General features: G+C 44.0%; 1 protein-coding gene across 2 annotated transcripts in view; it reads left to right on the top strand.

Moving 5' to 3' along the window:
- Positions 1 to 22,972, top strand: part of LOC118171350 (schwannomin-interacting protein 1) — a 134,299-nt gene that overhangs the window by 13,687 nt on the left and 97,640 nt on the right. The window contains exons 1-2 of one of the 2 annotated variants that reach the window (XM_035334392.1): positions 4,761 to 4,767; positions 5,094 to 5,097. The exons of the other annotated variant lie outside the window; for it this stretch is intronic. The gene's annotated coding sequence lies outside the window, so the exon portion shown is untranslated. Of the gene's footprint in view, positions 1 to 4,760; positions 4,768 to 5,093; positions 5,098 to 22,972 lie in introns of those variants that run through there. 2 annotated transcript variants of the gene reach the window in all.

Raw genomic sequence — 22,972 nt, 5'->3', positions numbered from 1 at the left:
ATAACCAGTGTTAAAGTGTATTCTTTTCAGCCTGTTTGGAACATTACCTAGTTTGTAATTTTGCTTGTGAGGAAATCCAACTGTGTAACCAGAGGATTTCCTTGACCTTCTTGCACCCAAGCAGCCGTGCAGCTATGTCTGCTAATGGAGTTCACTTTAACACCTAACGTGGCTGCTTGGAGCACGTTCAGATATGAATTATGGCCACCAAGTGATCTCCTTCTGACTCAGTTCCTCCGCCTGCAGAGCTGCCCCGTGTGTGCTCCCCGAGGCCACCTGCGATCCATCCCCACGCACGGGCACTGCCGAGACCTCTGAGAGAGCAGCATGGGGAGCTGGAAGGAAAACCTGCGGTGTGTTGTCATGTAATTTATGCTAGTAAGCAGATTTAAATTATGTAAATTACTGTCTGCACTGAATCTGCCATCTGGAAAAAGTTATGCATACAAAAATCTGTCGGGGCAATGCGAGGGACAGAGTATCATTGGAAAGGGAGAGGGTTTGATGGAACAAAACCAACCTGCTCTGGGAAAATTTATTCACCTGCTACAGTCCAGTGGTAAAGCTATTCTTCTGTAATAGCCTGTTTAATTTAGTGGGACTGAAACGATTGTTTAAACCTACTTTGTAGTTTGAAGACCTCCTTCTTATCAGGACCAGAGAGATGCTGGTTAGCATGCAAAGAAGCAGCAGGGGCCAAGCTGGTGTAGCTGGAGCTGTGGGTGCACGGGGCCGGTCAGCACCAGGAGGGCTGACTGCAGAGCTGGGGCAACGAGGGCTGGCTTAAAAATCTGGGGGGAGGGCATGAGGCTGAGGGTGGGTTCTGAGGCCATTCTATGCATAACAATTCCTGGAAAAGCAAAAACATTACAGGGGTAGAAAGCTGCAGTATATATTGTCTCCCAGGCACATCAGCCTTCCTGGTATCTGGAAAGTGAGAGCAGATGCTTGGGGTGAGAAGAAGAATCCAGTCACAAGAGCTCTTAATGGCATATGTAATGTGTTTTCTGAGCAATACATCCTTTTATAAGCAGTTACTGCCTTACCTTCACTCGCAGCAGGTCCCAGGGTAAGAGCATGGTCCCAGGTGTGAGAGCATGTTACAGAAATCAGTGCTGGTAGGGGAATAAGGACCTGTAAGGCTGCTTGGTGAGGGAGAGTTTTTGTTCTTAACATAGGCACAAATAGCAAAGCCTCTTGTTTTTTTTTCAGCAAACCCACTAATACGTTTCAACTGGGCTACTTCTGTGTGACTTCAGTGGAAAGCGGCAGCAGGCTCTCGGTGACGTGTCATTCATTACAAGAGCAGCACAGCACGTGCATTAGTAACATTCTGTAAAGCAGAGCAGTAATTACAGAACGCTGTGTCAAATTTTATTATCTGCTACTACAAAGTACGGTGTGCACGGTTACAGGAACTTAGAGAGGATCCTCGGTGGCTGCACGCCTGTTAGCTCGGCAGGCACGGCGTTTAATTTAAAAAAATAACAGTTGGAGGCTGTCAGCGATGCGCCCATAAAAAGTGCGCCGGCTTCTGCTGCAATGCAGAAGGGAAACAAATGGTTCCCATTTAGACTTGGCATACCGTAACCCTACAGAGCTGACTTTACCATGATAAACTATTGTCATTGGATTGTATTCCCACAAGCCATTACCACAGCCTATTTAAAAAGCATAACGCCATCTCATGTATTTCTAATTATTTGGAAGATGAAGGGATAAATGCTTCCTAGCGCTGTTTTTTTGCTCACCGTTCTCAAACTTGCAGAGCAGCACTGAGTGCTTTGCTCCGTCCCACTGCCGTTTATTAAACTGCTTTTTAATGAAATGGGTCAGCGATGTTTGTGAGACACCGAGCTTTTACCTTGGGCTGCCAAGTCAGTGTTAATAGCTGCAGAGAGTGGCTGCTGGACGGCAGAGCAGCAGCAGCGCTTTTCAGGCAGTGATGCTGGTTAAATCGAGGGCGTCAAAGCTCGGAGGACGGCTGCAGCAGCTCGGTGCTTTAGCAGGCTCGCTCTTCGCAGCGTACGCTGGCTTCTTTGAGGATTAGCTTGTATGTTGCCGAGCTAATGGACAGGCAAAGTTGGGTCTGTCTTCTGAGGCCAGCTCTGCGCGGCAGGCCGCACGCTGAGAGTCCCTCCCGGCTCCTCCAGAGCCTGGGCATGGCGGAGCTGGATGGGAAGGATAAATCGGTCTTGTGGGGAGGCGGCCTGGCTGATAACGCAGGCTTGGATCCCCTGGTTCAGCTTCTCTGATCTTTTGAAGAGACCAGCAGCAGCACACTCTGCTGCTAATTGCTTGCCACTGTGCATTTTGAGCTTACAACAGGGCGTTTCCTACTGGATCCCATCCCAACAAGTCCATGCAGGGAGGTCCATAGTCCTTGCAGGCAGCCCTAGGAGGAGGCTGGCTGTGTCTACGCCCGAGCTCCCATGGGAGAGCCCGGCTGGGAGGTGCTGCAGTGTGTCCCCCTCGCAGGGCACACTGCCCTGCTCACAGCTCTGCTCTCCTCACTGGGGTGTTGCTCACCCAGACACCCCTATCGCAGCTGCTGGAGGTGAATGAAATAGAAAGCAAGGCCAAAATAACAAGAGCTGTAAGGATAACCAGTGTCCAGAGCCAAGTGTCTGGATCCTAGACGGGCGAGGGTCTTAAAGGTGCTTTGCTGGATTTATGAATGTGTTTTCCAACCTTACCCCACCAGGTCCTTCTATTTAAATCTAAGGGTAGAAAAGCTCTTTCTACCAGTGGGAAGAATCAGGGCCAGCAGAAAGCTCCTCCATCTGCACCGTGGGCAGGGCTGTCACTCCAGGGTGTCTCACAGCGCCTGTGCTACCAACGTTCGGGTTCTGAAAATGTGCAACAGCCGAATTATGATGGCAAGGAAAGTGATGGCTCTACCGTAGATCCAATAAGTATTGATTAAATATATCGCACTGCTTCTCTGTCTGGTGAAATTAGAAAGGGAAAACATAAGATTTAAATAGAAATCCATTTACTTTCTCAATAGGTTTTACTGCCCCTGTGCTAAATTTAGTGATAATTAAGTTCTCTGTGCTTGTAACAACACACTTCCTTCTCCTGGTAGCTCTTTCCCAGTGGTCAGTTCTTCTGCTGAAGCACAAGTGTTTCTCAGCACCACGTAGCACTGTGACAAGCAATAGTTCGTGTTATCCTGCAGTATGGGGACTAGAGTCTGGAACATATGATCTGAGTGAAACCTCTTCTTTTTACTTTTTTAAGCATTAGATTTCTCAAGTAGGCAAGAGAAGCTCCTTGAAAAAATCCTTCATTTTCCTGTAAGCACCCAACATTATTCTGGATGTAATATTTATAACACAAATTCAAATATTTGTATAGCTCCTTGTATTCTGCCCTGAAAGCAATAAATTATAAGGAATCCATATTGATTTGGGCAGGAACCTTGACTGATGACAGCCAGGCTTCCTTTTAGTATTTCACACTTAAAATGCAATTTCACCACTAAGGAAATCTCCTCTTCTCCATTGTGGTTGGCTTTTTTGGGGCAGAGAAGGGCTCAGCTCTGCTCATAGATGAGCACAGCAGTTTTTATTTGCCCCTTAGGAGGTCACGAGCCCCCTCGTAAGGGAGCATCAGAGCCCAATCGTTACCTTCCCAGCCCCGGCAGGTGCCGGCGAGGCTTGGCTGAAGTTGTTTGGGTTAGGATTGTGCGGCTTTGGGGTCATGGTGCTTTTGCATTTTGGGTGTTGGCTTCCTCTGCCAATCCATAAAAATGGATTACCTACCAAGTGAGTGCCCTAAGATCCAAGGAAAACACCTCTGAGAGCCATTTAATACAGCTCTCCTTAAATCCTAGGATTAGGTTTTCTGGTTTGTGGTTGCCTGTAACGCTTTACCAAAGGGTCTGATGGAGAACTGCATGTTTAAAATTCACCTGTTGGTATCCCTTTCCCACCAAGAGCTCAGCAGGGGTGGTGGCAGGGATGGCATCCTTTCCGCGGCCGGTACCCGTGTATGTGCAGAACTGCCCCAGCACCGAAGCCATCTTTGCAGCCTTTCAGACGGTGAGCGTTGGCTGGCTCTGAGAGATTACATGGCATTATTGATCTGACCTTTCTTTCCCATCGCCAAAGTTTATCCACTTGTAAGGAGTTTTCTGCAGAAGTAGTGATTTGACCTTTACTGCTTTCAGCAATCCAGGATAAATGGAGCAGACGAACACCCAGTGCCAACATTTGCTTTTTTTAAAACCTGAATCTCCCAGTTTTGACAGATATATCCTGTTAATACCGCAGTTTCCAGAGAGATAACCGTAGCATTAAGGCAGCATCTTCAACTTAACATTTATATAACATTTCACTACAGCTTCCACCCTCACCCCACCATACACACACATGCACAGACTGAATCTGGAGGGATGCGACTCCTCCTGACCGTTTGAACTTTTCTGCAGCTTTTGAGTCAATAAAGTTCACTTCTGTGACCTTATTGTAGCTTGGCAGTGGTTCTTTGTTATGATAGTGGTGTTTCTTACATCCTCGCAGCATTAAATGTGGCGCAAATGGGACGTTCCACTTGTAGGTTCAGCTGTGAAAGATCTTTGGTGTAATAGGCTAACTTCAAAAATTGGAGGCAGTATAAAAGCACCTTGAAAAGAAGATATATAATCAGGCGGGTTCTTTCATGTGTGAACTGAAGGGCTCTGTCTTGCTTTCTGATGACAGGAGATTTCAAACTTCTGGTGAATTGATTTTTTGTCCTTCCCGTCACTTAGCTGGGGGAAAAGTGCAGGCATTTAAAAGCAAAGTTTCTTGCTGTGCTCTGCCTGGCTTAAGTTCAGCCATGCAGTTTTGCTACAGGGAACTCAAATTGGAGGATACCACATCCTACCTGTCAGAGACCTGTGCAGCGATGCCGGAAAGTGGACAAATAGATTTCCATGTTGGCAGTAAGTATTTGGCTTTTCTTTCACCTGGAAGAATTATTGCAACATATATGTTTAGTTTGGAGAAAGGGTGGCACTGGAGCAAGGCAACGCTGGTATTTTCGAATATAGCTAAGACAGAGCTAACACTGTTAATACTGTCCCTGGGGTTTTTGAGTGAGAGAAGAGAGGTGAGGTGGTATTTTTGATGGTTTGTAGGGTTGTTTTTGTTGGCTTTTTTTTTTTTTTTGAAGCCATCCAAAACCTGAAATTACCGTTATCGCAGTGTGCAAGCTGCAGCTGTATTGAATCTTTCACAGCGGAATGAAATGGCAGTCCCAGCTGCACGGAGTGTCTCAAAGCAAACCCTTATGAATGTCCCCTGGACTATCTGGCTTTGCATGCTGCATCAAAGACTTCAGTCTCTCTTCTTCTCATTGACCAGCCAGGCTTCTTTTAGAGTACAAATTAATAGTCTCATTAGTGGAAATGGAGACTACGTGTCCTGCCTGCCTGATGTTAATGATGCTCAGGTGTCCTTTTGCTGATGCTCATCACTTAGTGAAAGAGATGGAAAGTATTTACAAGAATATATTGAATTGGGGCACGTTCTTTTTTTGTCTTTGCCCTGGCTGTTTCTCAGAAGGCACATTCACTGTGGTCTTCTGCTTGCCACGAGGGAAACGTTGCTTGGAGCGGTGGTGGGGCCTGGGGAAGGATAACGAAGGCCTGGATGCCCACGAGCAGCTCCAGCAGGTGCTTGAGAATTACCCAGGGCAGTTTTAGTCTCGGAACAGTTCCTGTGCCGTGGGGCCTTACTGGACCTATGGCTTAGGTGCCAATTCACTTCCCTGAAATAGCGATAGATGTCAGTGTTAAAAGGGATGGGCTGTTCTTGCCTTTCCTAGCTGATGCCCTCTGGAGCTGCTTCATATGTGAAGTTTTTTGTTTGTTAACACTGGATTTGATTTTCTTTCCCTCATTTTTTTTCTATGTTTTAATCTGATTTTGTGATGTTTGAGGGACGGGGAATTAATTTCCTGTCCTGCTTAACCTGCGTTCCAAAGCTTCCTAGAAATGCGTGTTTTCAGACAGCTGAAAGTATGAGAAGGGCCCTTATGTACATTCCAGCTGCAAAACCGCAGCCACAAATCTCAAACAAGGAGTGCAGAATCAACTAATTAAATCAAGATAATATTGCATAACGCGGTCAGTATAGACTGACCGTGTCTGGCTGAATTAGCTGAAGATACTGCAGGTCATGAGGTCACCTTTGGATTCCCCAGCAAGTAAATTTGGTGGCCCAAGATGGGATACTGCAGGAAGCCAGCAGGCCTGAAGGACAGGCTTTTTGCTCTGTGGCTGCAGAACCGAAGTTCCCTGGTATGTCTCCTCTGGGATTATTTGCTGTTAGGTTCTTGGCCAGGCAGCAGCAAGTGCAGTTTTATCTCTCAGGGAAAGCTTTCACCTGCTTAAAAACTTGAAGCAGTTATAATCTCATCGTACTGGGGACTCCCACAAAGGCAAGCTTTTGTAGCTCTGCTGGCATTGCAGCTGTTGGCTAGGGCAGAGGCACAAGTGGGCCCCAAGGCAGGTTTCGTTGATGCACTTGTGTAGAAATATAACATTGAGGCTCCGAGCTGTGTGTTTGTCAGGGTAGAAAGACCTTGAGGAGGAAGAGCTTTTCCTGAGGATGGAGCAGCTACAGAAATTTAATGAGATGCTGAAGGAGTGTCCCTGCCAGCTCTGGGTCAGCCCAAGTGAAGATAGATAAAACTCCTGAAGCTGAGGAGCAGGGCTAGGGGACCTAGAGACTTCTGAAGAGGTCTCTTTTAGTCTGCCTCCAGTGATCACGATCTGCTTATCCTCACTCTTGTTCTTCAGAGTGGCAAGTCTGCAAAGTCAAGACAAAATTGCTGTTAAGACAATCCTATTTTAACATCCCATTAAACATCAGTACCTGTTTTCGTATTACTTGAAAACACGTGAATAATTAAATGTTGGTATGAATTCTTAACATGTGTGGCTTAGGGATCTGTACATTTAAAGCAATTTGCCTCATGCTAATACCAGGGCTGAAATGATGTTAAATAAGTTGTTTTGGAGTTTTCTTAAATCCAGTCAATTCACAGTGCCTCTGGCCCTGTCATTTCAAAATCTCAGTGAATCCTAGGTGCTGGGGAATGGGTGTGGTGGCTGGAGATACTGGAGCCCCGTGGTGAATCAAGGCATTGGAGAAAGGATTGAGTGTCTTGCTGTTGTGAGTTTTTCTTCCTTTTTTTTTTTTTTTTTTTTTTTTTTTTGGACTGGAATCTGAGCTGAAATGGAAAAAAAATCTTTGTACAATGTGCAACAGAAAGCCAAGTGATTTTTTTTCTCTTTTTAATCAAGCAGAGCAAAACGAACAAAACCCCTGTGGCTCTATCAGATTGACATTGTCTAAAGCCATAAATATCTACAGCTCCATCACCTGCTGCTTTCCAGTAGGTGCTTTTCAGGCCCCATGCTGCATTTCAGCACTGCAGGGGTGCTAACCCTTATGCCAGCCAAATGGTGGCCTAAAGACTTGCTTTGTGCTGCAGGGTTTATTTCCACCCCCCTCCTCCCCCTGCTGCACTCACCTAAAATGAGGTCTGGATGGGTGGATTTACTTCAAGAAGGCCACAGAAGAGTTGATTTTTTATTATTGCTTACACATACACACACACACTCTTGGTGCTGGCTAATCTGCTAAGCATGCTGATTTATACAAGATGTGTTAAAAGGTTTGCTTGAATCTTCTTAGTCCCATACACCTACATAGCTAGAAAAACAATTGCAGTACAAATAGCAGTCCTTCTCGAGTCACTGCTCTATTTCAATATTGTTTCCAAATGTGTGTTGACAAATGGAGCATTGTAGCATGTTGCAGTTTGGTATGGCATAAACTGCGTACCATGACCCTGACTTAGCAGTGCAGGGTCTTAGATTATTGAAACCCCAATACTCTTCAGGGTGATGACTTGTAGGAACATACAAAAGGAAGACATCTGCAGGGAAAAGAAAGCGTATGCTTCCCCACGGCCTGTGGATTTGTTTCTGTGAGCCCAGAGGCTGACAAGATCTGCAGCCCCTTTTGGGTGTGATTTATCCCCTGACATGACCGAGCAGTTGAGCTGGCTCATGTCTAGACTCATCCTCTCCCCGTTGTGCCCCGAGGTTTTTCTCTCCATGCTTCCCTGTGCCCCAGGGCCTCCTGCAGACCCACGGTGCTTCTTGCTGCTTCCCTCTGCAGCCACGCGTCCCACAGAGCTTGGGCTCCTTTTCTCCGGGGACAGGCAAAATATTGCAATATTATCAGTACACGTTTCTCAGTAAGCACTGAAGCAAAACAGGATATTAGAAGCCAAAACAAAAAAAAATCGTTTTTGCTCTAAGTCAGGATAAAATATCAACACCAAAATGAAGAATTGCACTGCAAGATATCAACAACTTCCAAGTGCACTTCAACTCCTGCCTCAAGCAAGCTGCAAGATTAAGCTCAAAACTTGTTTTTAAATATTGGTTTTCAGTTGCTTTTGGGGCTGTTCGGTAGGTACAAGACTGTTTCCTGATGTTAGAACTATGGAAAAAGTGCCAATTCTTTTACAACATTTTAAGTTTCTAGAGCAGTTTATTGCAATATGGAAACTAACAATTTGGGGGGCGGGGGTGAGGGGAGGGGATTCAGACCTGAACAAGGAATTTTTGGTAAGAATTCTGGCTTTCATGTATAGAGAAATGTGCAGGTCTGGATGTATGTACAGTACAAACACATGCACAGATGTGGAGCAAATGTGTTATGTTTGGGCATAAAATCCAAAAACTGAAAGATGATAACAGGATATTTCTTATCAGGCTCTTTCCCTCTCTGATGGGGGAAAAATAACCCTGCAATATGATGTGATAACACTAGTAAAAGTTTATTGTGATGGTGGATCAACCAGGTTGATATTGATTTGGTGATAAACGACAGGATGTGTTTTCCTATCGTGCTTAGCCTGGTTTTGAATCTTGAGTTATGATACCGGGATCTCAAGTGTAGCTTTCCTTTCTATTTGCTGTGCATACCTCTTCTCTGCATAGAATTTCCATTTTCACAGACAAAAACAAATTTATTTGCCTTTTAAAAATAGAGAGTTGGGGGGTTTGTGTTGTTTTTTAACCAGGCTTGAAGTGGAATATAGAAAACTGGAATACGCTCACTATTTAAGGTCTGCATGATTAAGAAATGCTTTTCCCCAGGTGTTTGAAGTCTACATTTCTGTTATTCTTCAAACGTTCCTCTTAAATGCTGAGTGGAACAGATACCTCTGCTCAGATCGATGAATGATGAATAATGAAGCAAGATAGCCTATCTCCATTTGGAGTTCTGAATTAAAATAAGCATGATTGTCTAGTTGTAAACCTGCAATTAGGTAGTATCAGCGTATTAAATGGTACTAGGTGACAAACTAGATATTCTTCTTTCCTTTGAACCTCTTTCATAAAAATGTACATGTCTAATTAGAATCTAATTTCTCTGCAAGTCTGTCCTGAGAAATGGGCTTTTACTTCAAGATTAGGTCAATAAGTAGGCCTAATTATCACTTTGAAGTTTCAGCATTGGATGATACAGTGACACCAAGCTTTGAAAAATAAGTTGCTGTTATCTGAAAATTTATTTACTGCCTTATCACCTGTCAATGCACCACCTATTTTACCTGAACTTTTTACATCCTTCCGTGACTTTCTGAAAAAAAAGAGGTGACAGAGGTTCCCAAGGGTGCTGTGTTATTCAGGTTAGTAAATGTGTTTGATTGTGAGGAGTGGCCAGATGAGCCTGACTGTCTGGGCATTACATTTGCAGACAAAGTCTGTTATGCAGAACGTAGATTGATGCATGCCTTGGGGGAAAATCTACTTCACATATGAAAGGTTTAGCACTAAGATTAGTGTATAAAATGACTAGTGAAAAGACTCTAGAGTTGTAGTGGATAGCTCTCTGAAATGTTAACTCAATGCTTGGGAGGAGCAAGAAAGGCAAAGCTGATACTAGTAATTATGAGTAACAGAGGAGAAAACATGATGTCGGGATGTTGATGTATGCAGTGGTGCCCCCATGTCCCAACTGGACAGGGCAGAACCAGAAACACTTTAGACGAAGGCAGCAAACATGATCCCGTTGTGAATACATCCATCTTCCTCCAAATTAATAAAGAATAACATTCGACCAAAGATAACCATATGCGTGCCAGTCACGCTTTCCCCAGAAATCCAATAAAGAGGGCAGCTCAGAGTCTGACTCTTTCTGGGCAGGGAGTAAGGTTCAGATTTTTGGAGGTGAAACATTCTGGGCCCGTGTGAAGGTGTTACTTTAAATAAATGAAATCAGTCAACAGAGCATTCAGGGAATGAGATTTTCCTGTTAGCAATTATAACTGTAAATATAAAGAATGAAATTGTTTGGATGATTTGTGTGGTGTCAGTTTGCTCAGCATTAAGACTTATTAATAGGGAAGTGGAGATAAGGCAGCTCTGGTAATCCAAATTATAAATTATTAAAATTCCCATTTGAAAACAAGGAACCAGTGTTTGGAGTTACACCAGTGTGCTGGGGAAACTCCACTTGGAAAACTTACTTCAGTGCAGTGTTGATGTCTCAGGCATGTGTAGAAGCCAAGGAAAGTCAACCAAACTCTTGAAGCCAAGGTTCTTCAAGTTCTTAAGCCACGGTACAAGCAGCCATCGCCTCTGATGGTACTCATCCCAGTTAGTGAATTTAACTTGGGAAGTATGCAACTGCTTGTGAATATTTTCAAGTCCCCCTGAAGTGCAGTCTCCCCCAGCAAAAGCAAAAAGCAAGAGGCTGGGCAGTAGCAGAAGTTCCCAGCTTAATGCACGGGGTCTTTGCAGAGCTTCCGTGGGTGGAATTCAGCACAGCTGAAAGGGGACAATAAATACCTGCTGCCCAGCAGGATTTTCATCTGTGGTGGATTCAACAGAAGAATTCAAAGACCCGTTTTGAGTATCTTGTTCTCACAGCACTGAAAACCAAAGACCAGGGAGGTGGCATCGCATATCACCCAGGAGCCGTACTCAATGTCTGGCTTCAGTTTCTTTCATTAAGCAAGTGTTGTAAATGGTATAGAGGACTTGTTTAAACCTCAGAGACAGTGCAGAGAGCTGAAGAGAGCAAATGTTATGTTTAAAACATGCCCAAGTGTCAAAAAGGTTTCCTCATGTCTGAGAGCTCCATGTTTGGTTTAGTGGAGGCCTAACGTGCCCTGGCTGTTGAGCTGCCCTCGTTGCGTTAGCCAGCTTAGCAGAAGTAGAAGCTAGCTGCAGCCCCTCATCTTCTGCCCTCCTGGAGCTCCGACCTCTAAAAGGCAGCAAGTCCCAGAAAAGAATACCTTAAATCATTGCAAACTGTTTTTGTGGGCACTTAGAGGATGTGGAGCTGTGCGGGAACTGATGGGCTACAAAAACCTTCTTTTTTAACAGACCCTTTTGTATGAAAAATCAGAAATTCCTACTGCGCATCATACGCATCTGAATGAGAATGCATCCCATAAGGTTGTTCAGATTTATCAACCTCATAAATATTCACCATGACAACCCAGTTTCTAGAGTTACAAGAAGCTGTGAATTCATTTTGGGAATTAGTGTTGGTTATTATAATTTCAGTTTGGGGCCCAAATATGTAAATAACTTCTACAGAATTCTGATGCTGGTTATTTGTATCTTGTCCTCATTACAGTACCAGTTATGCCAGCTAAAAGTGAAGGGTTTCTGCTAATACTGCCCAAGTGTTACTTATAGTAGGGGTGAATTGTTATTGAAATTAATAGATTTATTTTTTTTCAAAGATCTGATCTGAGAAACACAGAGTGAGTAACTTGGAATCCTCCTTTTTCCATAGTGTTAGAGAGCAGATGTTGATAATTGGTCTTTCTGAAGGTGAAGTTCTATTTAAAAGATTCCTGCAGCTGGGATTCTTGTTTACGAACACACTCTGTCCACATTAATTTTCTTTAAGCTACTGTATTCACACAAGTCCAAAGGGAAAGCAATCCGTGTGATGCCAGAACAATGCTTGAAACTATTTAAATCCATGTTTTTTCACTTTGCCATGAAGGCTGCTAGAGTTCATAAATTACTTCTGTCTTCTGAATGCATCTGCTTCCTGGTGGCAAAGTCTAAATTAACACAAAACTTAATTTGTATAAAGATATTTCTAGTTAGATGGAAGCTCTCCTTCCTCATTATGTTGCAGAAGAAGGGGGGAGGAAAAAATCATTTTCCAATCTGCTTTTACAAACTTTACCATGTGCTGGCCTTAAATGTTCCTGGGTTTATTTTTGCCGTATGTGAGAAATCCTCTTTTCCATTAAAAGTGCTTTGGACCTCGATTACTTTCACTGTTTCAAAGTGGACAGAGATGGGCTGGGTTTCCAGCCAGAAGGACATCTGTGGGCTCTTCAGTTCATGGCTGCTTGATGTGCAAGTCCTTCATTCGATGTTTGTCCAAGGGGTTCAGGAGTTGCAGGGCTGTGGGCTGGGCTGGCACAGGCACATGAACATAGGCAGTGTGGTTAATATATCAGTGGTGTTTCCTTTTTTAAAATAAAGAAAAATAATTGTTCAGCAGTTTTTTTTCCCATATCATTTTTTCAATACATGGAATTCCTATGTATACAAATGCACATACACTGTCTACAGAACTGCGCTTGAAAATACGTGGGTATAATCTTTTCCTTTCCTCTCTTTTCATTTTATTAAGGGTTCAGAGGAGGATTTCCAGTTTGTCACAATAGGCATAACGTGAAGTTCAGGATTTACTTTGTGAGCAGCTCTGGTTTTTTTCTACCCAACCAGCAGGGCCCTGGGGTCCCACGGAGAGGCGTAGCGTGGTCACTGTGCCTCTCTGTGTAAGGTGGAGCATGAATTATTGGTTTAAGCTCACACTTGGGTGTTGTTTCAGATGATGATTTTAATCTGCTGTATTTGCGTAAAGCACAGGTCAAGGGAGGAGACGTGCTTTTAATGAACTGCTTAATAAAAAAGGGCTTCTGCTTTCTGCCACAAACTAAATTTTAATTCAGAATTGCAGTGTATTTTGGAGGGCTATTTATATTAATACTTATTATGCGGCAAAACGAACACAGATAAATGGATGAAATTAGACTGCCTTGCTGTCTTGTAAGTACTCTTAATGCACGGGCCAATTCTGCCGCCAGCTCCAGCAAACCTCCCTGGCTGCTCAGTGCCCCTGTGCCTGCAGCACGGTGCCATCTCCTCCCGGGTACCCACATGTCGGCTGGCACCAGCTGCTGGAAGGACTCGGGTAGCCCTTGCTGCTCTTTCTTTCTCCAAACCCAGCCTAACTATTGCAGCTGGAGGAAGGAACATGCGGCATTTCTTTTGAAAAGCAGTAGTGGTGTTGTTTACTTTGAGGATCAGCCCACTGTAACTGGATTAAGGTGGTGCTTGTGCAGATGTCAGAGTTTAAAAAATAAAATAAAATAAAATAAAATAAAATAAAATAAAAATTAACCAATATCCTTATGTGTCATGTTCAAATTAAATGCCAGAAATCCAGAAATTCTTTTTGACATAACTTTCTCTGTGGTGTGTTGGGCTTTGGGGTTTTCTTTCTTTGTTCTCATCCTAACTCCTTAGGAGATGCTATCTTGCAAACAGCTTTAAATATGTGGGAAGAGAGAGACTGGCATTATAAACACGGTTATGGTTTCCATGTGTTATTTTACTACTTAATTTGCTGATATCATTAGTTATCTGCAGCCCTCTGTAGCTGTCATGCAGTCCATAGCACTGATTTTTACATCCAAAGTAATTAGGACTGTGGGGGGCAATGTTGTGGATTTCTTTTCTAACCTAAGATGACCTTTTAGGTAACAGAATTGCACTGCGTTCATGGTTGCTTGCTTTCCTTGGCAGCCTATCCAGCCCGTTTTTGTTTGATTCTCATCTCTTACTGTGTTTAAAAATTGGCTGTATAGCTAATCAAACAGCATAGCTGAAGACTGGCCATGAAGGACATGTTCCTCAGTATCCAGCATGTGGTGATGGAACACGCAACCTCAGCACCCACAGAATGGGCTGCCACTGGTTGGTGTCTACCCAAACCCACTAGGACCAGGTGAATATTGGTTTTACTGTGAGTAAATGACATATCATGGAAAAATTGCTTGGTTTGGAGGTAAAAGTCCCACAGGCTGGAAGTTCCTCGGGAGGTTAAGGGCAGCGGCCTGGGGACAGCAGCACGCTGGGGAGCAGTGGCTGAATTCTAGAAGGGGTATGGAAACGATCCCTGACTTCATCTGTAAATAAAGACCCAACAGCCTATTTTCCAAAGCATAGCTGAAAAATATCCAAAGGCATATCTGCAATTTAGAAACCCAGCATATGCCACAATGTCTCGGCAACGGATCTGGGCAGTAGAATCCTATTTCTATAGACATTACATAAAAGTAGCCATAGCAATGCTAATTTGTGGGTTGTCTAGGGAGCAAACACAGATCGTCAGAACAAGACTAATCTCACTCTGTTTTTTCGTAATAAAAAGGAAGAACACTAAATAATTAACATAAACAAATGAAAACTAATTTGCCAATTTTTAATTTTTACCCAATTGCATGATCCATGTTAATGAATAATTTACAAGTCAGAAACGAATATAAAATTAAACTATTTCTCTGGGGTCTGCTGTATATGTTATCTGAACATCCTATCTGACTGTTCGTTTATACAAAAAAAGAGTGAAAAATAACCCCAGAGAAAACACTATTCAGCATGAACCAGGCTGTAATAAAAAGAGCTGCAGACTCCAGAGGTTTTACTATTTCCTCATAGACCTGGGATCATTTGTCTGAGGCTGTTTTTGAATTATTCATATAAACGGTGGCTCTTTGCTTTCAGAGATTGAATGCGACCAGCTTCTATCATATGGTTTCACATGCTGCTTTTTTGTTTGCATTTAAGTTTTTTATAGGGTGCCCTTTATTCAAAGGCTCTGCTGGATGCTGCAGGATTCTATCAGCCACGCATTAAACATGAAGAGCCTGCATTGTGGTTAATACTGAGGGTTTCACACAGCAAATAAAGCATGTGGTGGGAGGGTGAGCCAAGGAAACAAGGGAATGTAATAACTGAAGAGCTAATAATCCTTGGAAATAATGGATAATAATAATAACCAATGGAAATTATTATAATGGAAATAATAATAACCGATGTCATAGTTCTGCTTTGACTTTGGACTGCTACCACCAAGAAAAATGTATTTATTATTTTTGTTCCAAATGCTATGTGTTGACTTTACAAATCTTCTGCATCTCAACGCCATAGACCTACATAGGGCTAAATGGACGTTAGATTGACACTACAGGGATGCAATGCTTTAACTTTCCTACCCCTGCACTCAGCTAATCAAGTCTGAGGGCTGCAAAGAAGGAAGCGAATGTCTTTCTGGACTTATCAGAGCTCTTTAGATCCTGAAATACAGGTGCTGATTGCTCTCTTCATAATTAGAAGGGCATGCTTTGGGTGTAGCTGTCTAGACTAGATGACTATACAATGCTGTACATTTTTCTTCCAGGGTGCATCTTAGGTGGAAGGCTTTCTTCTACTTGTTCTAATAATACTGAAAATTTCAGTGTGCAACTATCTTGCTAGTGATATTCAGGTCAAAAACAGGGCAGATCTATGGGGTGTTATTTTTTAGAAGGGAAAGAATTTCCTTTGTCTATCTTTTATCATCAATATTTCAAGAAAAGAGTTTTCCAAATGCTTCTTTAACTTCCCCTTAGCCATCAAATAGCGTCCTGTGTAAAGCGTTATGTCTTTATTGTCATGAGATGAGAAGTATTCAAAACTGGCAGCAAGCTTAAGCTACTCCTCTGCACTTCACTTGCCTGGTGTCAGGCACATAGAAATCTGTCCCGTCTTTCAATTTTCAACTGTCTACAAACTCTGCCAGTTGTTGAGATGAGAATGGAAGAATAAACCAAGGAATAATAACAAAGCATAGTGTGTTACCACCTCTGAGAGAGCTCAGAATGGTAAATGGAGAAAAAATAAACTCTTGCCTATAGTTTGATTCATGTGGTTTACAGCCACAATTCACCCTGCAGATGAAGACTGCTTCGTGGACAAAATCTCTGTGGTCCAGGCTGACAGGTACGTGTTACAGCAGCATCCTCCAGGAGCTGGACATCAGCAAACAGCTCAAACTGCCGCTGAGCTGGTAGGGATGTCCTGGGCTCGCTATTTTAGAGCACTATGAGAAGATGTGGCCTTCTCATCATGGCTGGGACGTGTACCTGACTTGCAGTGGATGGGAAAAAGCACATGAATCCTTTCCTGAACGTCAGAGAATTAATTGGTCACCATGCACTGGACCCTGATACAGGAAATCACTGAACACAGCTGAAGCAAGATAAAATGTTAACACTTATCCTAACATCATGGTGCAAAGATGTTGGAAGTGAACTATCCAAGGGCTTAATATCCTTTGTTAGAAACCCAGCAGTAGCACAACAACCGGCTCTTAAGCAGCTTGTAAATGCTCATATAGTGAAGGCTTTAAACAGTAATGTCCGGTTACAAAAGTTATGAGGAAATCTTTTCCTCTCGGTTCTAGAAAAAGCCCTTTTTTGATGCTTTTCAAAGAATCATAGGCCTGTTGAGGAAAACATCTGTGCATGATTGCAACTGCTCTAGTATTTTATCATTGCCTGTTCAACTGCAATAAAACCTTTTGGGTAAGAAAAATCCTGCCAATGCTATCTCCCCCTCAATAAGCTCCAGTTGTGAGAAGCAGAGGGAAGCATTTTGCCGGGCTGGAGGAGAAGGGGGCTCCTCTAACCTGAGAATGAGTTTCCTTGGGCTCTCCCTGTTGTTGGGTATCAGGTTAGAAGCATAACTTCTGCAATAGCACTTGCAGTTTATGGTAGCCAGCTATTTCATTGCCACTAATCAGATTTGTAAAGTGCCGTCCTGATGTTTATCTGCTCCAGGTGAAAGGCATTGCTGCGGCACACGGGATGCAGTTGCTAAGCAACTGCCTTCAATTAAAACATCTTCGTAGATATCTGCAGTACACAAGAAATTAGATTTAACTCCTCAGGAGCTCAGGCAGGAACAACCCCTGAGCCTAGCAGGAACTGCCATAGATCCCTCCTCTAACCAGCGGTGGCTGTTACATCGCCAACAATGCAGAGCTTGGGAGTGTTTTATTCTTCCCCAGGCTAACAATGTGACTCCTGCACATACTTATCATTAAGTATTTTCAGAGTTGCAGGCACCTGTTTAAAATCAGATGGATTTGAAGAGGGAGAGGTGCTGGAGCCAACCTCCGACCTTAGGACTTGTGGAGTTCTGTCCTGGGGAGCCTGGCTATCACCATGCTCATCCCCAGCCTCAAAACAGCTCAAATCTAAGAGTGCTCATTTTCAGTAGGCTCTGAATAGATGAACTTTTAAACACAAATTCAAGCCTAGACTTTGACAGGAGTTTGTGCGAGCTGCTGCCGTGCGGAGCCCATTGGTGTGGGTCAGGGCTTGAGCTGCCAGACCCCCCCGACAACTCCTGTGCCGCAGTGGAGACGTGTTGTCACAGCCAAAAGATGACAAACACGTGCACAGGCTGCTTTGGTGCTCCTGCTGGTGCAAACCTTCACCTAAAATCTCAGAACCACAGCCTCCTGAGGACCACAAACTCCTCGGGCTTCCTCCTCAAAGCAGCGCGAGGCCGTTTGCTGGGAAGCCCTGGCAGTTTTAGTGTGCCTCCCTAAAGCTGGAGCAGAAATATGAGGGGGTTTCTGTTACAAGCCAGGGACACTTGCTGCCTGCTTTTGTGGTGGCTGAAATTCCCCGGCTGGTTTCTTGTTTGTGGAAGACAAAACAGAAAGAAAACAATGGGGAGCGCTTGGGAAGGTGACTTGCTGCTGCAGGGTGAGGAGGGGTGGAAACGCAAGGGTGAGAGGCCTTTGACACGGGGAAACTCAACGGTTTTAAACGCTGGAAGTCCAGTTTTCTGATCTCCAAAGTGCTCAGATACTTGAATTGTTTTGAAAACTAATAGGATCTGAGTGTTTTTTCTTGTAGCCTATGAAAATCTTACCTGAGCTGCCTGAAGAGCCCAGGCAGGACCGCGGCACTGTTGAGGGAAATGTTTCACGATGTTTGTGTGATACCTGGGTTAAAGCAGTCTCCAAAAAGGAGCTGATGTTTCGTACTTCTGCATGCTGGATTTTAGGAACTGATACTAGAAAGCCTAAGTACAGAAAAAAGGTAAACATTTGTTTCATTATATTTTTACAAGGTCCAGTGCTTTCACCTTTTCCATTATTTTGAAACACCAAATGCTTGCGATCATCCTGCACCATGACAGAATGTAATTTGAATGCTTCACAGCAGGAGAAATTTAGCATAAGCAGTGAAGTAACTAAATCCTAGCTTTTTAAATGAAAGAAGGTTGTATACCTTTTGCCCTCTCTGAGTACTAGTTCTGTGTTGCTATTCAGAGAAGAAAAAAGGCCCTGTGGTTTTCTCAGCTGCTGACCAGAGTACCCCACAATTTGCAACTATATTTAATATAATAAAAATTAGATGTAAATATAAATTAAACATAATTGCAGAAAATCGGGTTGATTTCGATGGGCATCCTTGTTCTGAAACCTGCTATGTTCAGTGACTTTTTTTCAGGATTCATTTAGCTATAGCCAGCGTGCTGAAAACACAGCTGAGGGGTTTTGTAATTTGCCTCTGAGACTTCTCTGTGGCTATCTTTTTAATGGGATTGTAAATTATATGCACTTTGTAAGGGGACTACAGTAGACTGAACAATTGTGTTAATGACTCTTATCAAGTGATTAACTAGGAAGGCAGGGTGCAGAAGATTAGATTATTTCACCTGTGAGACTGCCAGGGGAGCATCTTTATTACTTGTCTAATTAGCTTGGTACCATTTTAAAGCGGCTCCCAGTAGTGCTGCAAAAGTTAGAGGGATTTCTGCTCGATCCCCTTCTGAAGTCGCAGTGCGGCCGTTCCAGTCACGCTGGGGTGAAATGCTGGGGCATAAAAAAATAAAAAATCTTTTGGAGGAGCTTAAAAGAATCTCTTAGCAAGGTGCTCTGTGCATGTGAAGCCTCACACAGGTGGCGACTGTTTTATCAGGGAGGGGCCCCTGCCTTGATGAATTTGCCACCCAGAGCAAAATGTATGGCATACAGCAAGCTGGATGCAGGAGAGGAGAAAAAAATCAAACAGATCAGTTTAGTGAGAAGTTGGCTTCTAGCTCAGCTCTAAAATGCTGTCAGTGCTGGGATCCAAGGAGGACCATGGGGTTCGTGTTAGCACAGGCAGCCCTTTTGCTAACCTTCTTCCTGATTTAATTGACCTGTGCGTCTCTCTTAGCGTAATTATGCCCATCCTTAAAAATGAAGATGATGCAGATTTACTTCACGTGAGCGTTGAGAAAGCTTTAAGGAACTTGCAGTTAGATTTGCTCAGAAAAACGTGGATCTTTGTTACCGCCTGTCTGCTGGGAGGTAAGGTCTGGGGGTGGTTGGGCTGATGCGGGTGCTGTCCTGCTGGAGGGATTTGCTTTTGGAGGACTTCTTTCCTGTTGAAGTTGTAACGATCTTTGTGGCTGAGCAGTTGCTGGATATTAAATATTTCCCACTTCTGTTAGAAAATACCATCTTGTATGATCAAGAGGTGCTGGGAATGGACAGGAAGGTAGCGCAGGGATGGAGGTTGACATAACTTGTGTCTGCTGCCTCTAGCGAGCACAGCTCAGCTGGCAAATTAATATGTGCATTGCTGCCTTCTTAGCACGACTGCAGAGTTATAAGCAGCAGAATGAGTGAGTAGTTTCATTATTATCAGCGTGGAAAAGCTATTTCTCATGTTGAGGACAAACAGGAGAGTGTGTGGTGGAAATTACAATATACATAAAGATTAAGACCCTCATCAAAACTGCTTGGTCTGTAGTTCATCACAGGGGAGGAAATGGTGTTTCTGTGGGTGCAGAGGGTCCTCCATGAACCTAAAATCCATAGCTGTTTTTCTCTGAGGTCCTCAACCAGAGGCTTCAAGTGGCCCCCTCCTGACCAGGGATGTGTCCCCATGTGTGCCACATTGCCGGGCAAAGCTTCCTGGCATTAAACCCCATACGTGAAACCCCACACACGTGTCCCGCAAGCACAGGCGGTCACTGGGAGGGTGGTGGTGTCGGGACCATTGGCAAGTGCTGCCCCAGTGCTTTTCCTAAAAGCATCGCTTTGGGTCATGGACCAACTACATTCTGCTTGGCCTAAATGAGACTTTCGGAGCTGTGAGAAGTGTAAGAAAGCATTGCTGTAACAGACGTACGGCTTTGTACAACAACCTCCTGACTGCTGAACTAGTTCATCAGTCTTCGCTTTTGTGGAAATTAGTAGACAGAACCACATGCTGAAAAGCTGAAAATTGGATTAATATCTTTCTTTTCAGTTTTAAAACAGTCATCTGTTGTTGTCATTAGAAGTAATAGGCTCCACGAGCTATAAAAAGAGCTGCTTACTTTTTTTTTTTTTCTGGGGGAAACGAAACCTCTGCTGGGAGTTCGGGAGATGGATCTGTCATGTCAGATTTTCCCCCTGCCTTCCCCTTCCTGGCATGCTCAAATCCACACCGGCCTGGTTGCAATCTCATCACATGCCTCTCAAAATTAAGCTGGACCAGCTGTAACTTGCGACGAAAACCTTCGTGGGTGGCGGGGTGCTGGATGGGGGGGGGTTCTTCCAGGGGACTGGCTGCAGGTTTGTGTTCTTTGTTTGTAAATTTACTTGCTTTGAAAAATCACCTTCCTACAGCACACCAGTTGCTGTCTTGACCAGCTCCGTGGAGGTTGTCACAGTAGTAAAGGCAAAGAATAGTGGACAATGTTCACACAGGTTATTTGCTTAAGCAAAACTGCAGCTGATGAGGCTTTACACTGCCACATCAGGTCCCCTAAAATGGGGTTAAAATCCTAGAAGGGGTTATAGCATCTCCTATCGCATAAATGAGTGATGCAGTCCATGCTGCCGCTGGCAGGGCAGCTGCCATGTCTGAGTCCAAAGCTTTCTGGACTTCAGCAAGAAACCAGCTTTCTCGCCATGCACTTGAATCCCAGTGCATATATTTGTGTGCATATGTATAAATATATTTACATACGTATATTTTTGGCTTGACACTTGGCCTCTCAGATGCCTTCCTTGCAGGGTCTCCTGTAGCACCCGCGTTGTTCCCGACGTTTCCCTTGCTGTTCAGCCTGGCTGCAGTTTCAGAAGCGCTGCAGCTGCAGAAAAGCCAGGATGTCAAGAGGCTTCCTTCTCGTTAGGTGGTTCTGCCGGCAAAAGTTAAAAGCTTGTGTATTTTGAGGCAGAAGTGGTGCCGTTGAAAGCCTTGACCACAGTGACTGCATCAGAAAGAAGAGGCTTTTTAAAAGGAATCTAACCCGGCTTCTTAATGGTGTTCATCCTTGTACAAGGTTTCCAGAGCTGCTGCTACTATGAAATAATGCTCCGTAGCCATGATTCAATAGATTACTCTTCCTGAGAGCAGATCTGAAGGAAGAAAAAATAAATAAATAAAAAAAAAACACAACAATTTATTGATATCACAGAAAGTGGAGAAGAGCTCCACAGGTCATCCTGTGAGTGCTCCTGTCCCCTGGGACATATCACCAGCTTTGCTGCATTTCCCTTCTGGCCTTTTACCATCAGATGAATTAATTTATCAGCTGACCTGGGCATCCTTGTATAGCCAGGATCGTAGCAAAAGGTTTAGGCACCAGCTTAGTTCAAATGTCTGAAGGCCAGGGCTTTCAGCAGTTTGTTCTCTGTCCTGGGTTTACGTTTAGTTGATAAGTTTCCTTTCAAGCCCTATCTTGATTAGATGATGGTGAGGAGAGAGTGTCATGATTTACAAGATAGGGAAGAGAAACAATTAGGTAGTATGTCCATGGGGTGTAAAAAGGAGGAAGGGGGGTTGCATGAAAAAAATGAAAATATCACCCATTCATGTATTACGTGAGGGAAGTGTCCTGCGGAATATGAGGCACTCACATCCCACGGGAACTCTAAACAGCAATGAGTAAAACTGACAAACGATGCAGCGTGGAGTTTACTAGAGCAGCCAGGTTACTGTTCTGCCAAAGGTAAGGCTTTTCCAACTCTGCTTTATTGGGTTTTCAGTGAAAGAGCCGAGGGACGTATCCACAGCCCAGCGCTGGTTTCCAGCCTCTGAAACCCCAGACAGCCCCAGCACTGCTGCCTGGGCTAGCAATTTGAATCCTGCAAAAAGCAGCCTGGGAATAATCAGAAATGGTGGGGAATTTTGGTTGTGATTTTATTTTTTCTCTGCGGGACAGTCTTACAGGAATTCCTAATTGAATTGATGCCAGACTTGCACCCCTGGCTCCATCCTGAAGCCCTGTGGGTAACAGATGTACAGAGCGCTGATGTACAAGCAAGCAATAAGAGCTGCTCCTCCCCTGAAGGTGTTGGTGACCCGAGTGGGCAAGATGCACCCAGAAAGAGTGGGGGGCCCCCAGGTGCCACCGGAGTCAGGGACAGGCGAGGGTACAGGATCTGACCTGGTTGCCCACACTGCATCTGTCTGTACCAGCTAACCCACTTCAGCAAGGCTAATTCATAGTTTGTTTCTAAATCTGAACGTGCAGCTTGTTTAAGTAGGTTTAGGTAACTCTGTTAATGGCATGATTTTTTTAATGTGGTCTGGTAAATTGCTCTGGCAGCTGTGGATTGCGGGGCCCCTGTAGCTATGTTAATCTCGTGCAGTTAATGGACTTTTCTTGCATATTCATAGCTAAAATGTTCAAGGTCCTTATTAGGTTGCCTAGTAGGGTTTCCCCCTCCCAGCCCCGACATACCAAAGCCACTATCATCTGATGTGTCTTTTGTTCTGAGATACGGAGCTGTTGCCACCATCTGACATTTAATTACTGACTTTACCAGATGCTCAGCGTACTCAGGGCATCGCATTAGCTTTTATGCTC

Source organism: Oxyura jamaicensis, chromosome 9 (genome assembly GCF_011077185.1).
Source record: "Oxyura jamaicensis isolate SHBP4307 breed ruddy duck chromosome 9, BPBGC_Ojam_1.0, whole genome shotgun sequence".
NCBI lineage: Eukaryota > Metazoa > Chordata > Aves > Anseriformes > Anatidae > Oxyura > Oxyura jamaicensis.
Note: the sequence above shows the minus strand (reverse complement) of the source record. Positions and strands in the feature narration are given on the sequence as shown.